Source organism: Otolemur garnettii, unplaced genomic scaffold, assembly GCF_000181295.1.
Source record: "Otolemur garnettii isolate 467f Iridium unplaced genomic scaffold, OtoGar3 scaffold00031, whole genome shotgun sequence".
NCBI classification, from domain to species: domain Eukaryota; kingdom Metazoa; phylum Chordata; class Mammalia; order Primates; family Galagidae; genus Otolemur; species Otolemur garnettii.
This window is the reverse complement of record NW_003852426.1, coordinates 13,340,855-13,342,949: the sequence shown is the minus strand read 5'-3', so window position 1 is coordinate 13,342,949 and position 2,095 is coordinate 13,340,855. Positions and strand designations below refer to the sequence as shown.

Genomic DNA, 2,095 nt, shown 5'->3' with positions numbered 1-2,095 from the left:
ACCAGCTAAGACCTTGAACAATTATTACATCTTCACAAACATTAGTTCCTTCCCTGGTTAAAAAAATAATAATAATTAAGTCAATACTGGAGGACTTACGCTATAAATGGTAATTATATATAAAGCACCATGCACACAGTTCCCAGTATGCAGCAGGTGTTCAACGGATGGTAAGTCTTATTAAAGGGTTTAAAACAGGTGTCCTCAAACTGCAGCCCACCGCCACTGCCTGTCCTGTTTAGCAGCCTGACTGGTCCCAGGGCCCGCAGTCTGGCCGTCCAACGGTCTGAGGGACAGTGAACTGGCTCCCTGTTTAAAAAGTTTGAGGCCCCCAGGTCTAAAATATCCACTATATATATATATATGTTTAATAAACACAAAGACACACCTACTGGCTCCACTATGTTAGGCTTATCCACTAAAAAATTAACTACTTTCCATCTCTGTGGATGCCTAGGATATCAGAGCTCCCCTCCTCTTTCTAGTAACAACTTAAAATTAACCTTTCCCCACCTCCAATACAGAGCTACTACCAGACAGATACGTGCAAATGCTTATATATATGCTTTTCAACGCAGTTTTGCTTTTTAGAAAGGGAAAAGTCACCTTTTAAAGCATGTTTAACTTTTTAGATCAGAATTCTAAAAATCTTTTAACTTACTGTCATTTGATCATGAAAGCCAACAAGAAGTTTCAAATCATTGGAACCCACCACCACCTTCCCACAACCTGAAGACTAGATAAATACCTCTCCAGGGTTATTTCACAACACAACCAACTAAAAAAATTAGAGTACCTACATGGGAACGTGTTACCGGAAGGCAGACAGACACTATCTTCGACTTTTTTGCAATTTTGTAACCTTTTGACGCTACTGTCAATAATAACCGGGAGAGGATGAAGTAAAAGCCTCATTGCCCTCCCCTAGCCGGCCAGAGAAGACAAAGCCGTTCACTCGCAGGTTGTAAGAGAGACTATGTCAGGAGCTCTTCTTCGCCAATTTTGACCAGGGGGGTGCGGGGTCAGGGACAGACCCATAAGCCGCGAGGCCCGACCCCCGGCCCACTTCTTCCCCCAGAAAAAAGTGGGAAGGAGCCAGAAGCCCGCTCCAGGCCCTTCCGGGTCCGAGCCGGCGGCCTTGTCTCTAGGGTTTGGGGGACAGGGGAAGGGACAGGTTTGGCAGCCCCAGCGCCATCTCCAGAATTGGGCACCCTGTGCGCGGCTCCCCCTCGCCCGAGGCCTCGCGGCGCCGGGGCTCTCCAGGCGTCCACTGCAGACGCCGCCCGCGCCGCGAGGGAAGATGGCGACCGCCGAGCAACTGCGCCACCAGCCCTGGCGACGGGCCAGGCCCAGCGCCATCTTAGTGCCTTCCAACCGGACTTCCCCCCCCCCGATTCCAATTCGGGGCGACCCGGGGTGGAGGGGCGCGGACGGCGTCAGGCCCGCGTACTCTCGGCCCCAAAAGCGCCGCCGCCGCACGGGTCTCTTTCGGCCGGCCCAGCGGACAGCACGGGCTTCGGGAGACGCCTGGCTGGACCGCGGATGATCGCGGAGCGCTGGGGCCCGACCGGCCCGGCCGCGGATCGTCGGCGGTGCGTCGGGAAGGCAGCGAGGCGGCCGGGAAGGGGCAGCGTCGCCGGCAGGTGCGCGCCAGGGCCGGAGCCCGAGCCGGCCCCGAGCTCTCCTTCCCGCGGCCACCCGAAGATGCGGCGCGAAAGAGGAAGCCGGAATGAAAAATAAGCCCTGTCCCCGCCGCCTCCTCCCCACCCCGTCTCCTCCCCCCTCCCCCGACTCGGGGGTCCATTTTGCCGAGAAGAAAGAAAATGCGATTCACACCCTAGAGCTTGCGAGAGAGCAAAGAAACGGGGGGGTGGGGGGGACAGAGGGGAGGAGATTGGAAAAGCTTATTTTTCTTCCTCGCCCGCCGTCACTCCAGGCCCTCCCTGCCCCCTGCCCTGCCGCGCCGTCCTCCCCTCGCCGAGCCCCGCTCCCTCCTTCCCGGCTCCCGGCGGCTCCGGGGGGCGGAAAACACACACACTCGCGCACACAACTAATTTTAAACCGGCTCAATCAATGAGTCATTAAAAGGCTTCCC

The 2,095-nt window shown here is 55.8% G+C and overlaps 1 pseudogene; it reads right to left on the bottom strand.

The window, feature by feature from the left end:
- Positions 1-692: 692 nt before the first annotated feature.
- The window catches only part of LOC105886929, a 26,063-nt pseudogene continuing 24,660 nt past the window's right edge, over positions 693-2,095 (bottom strand).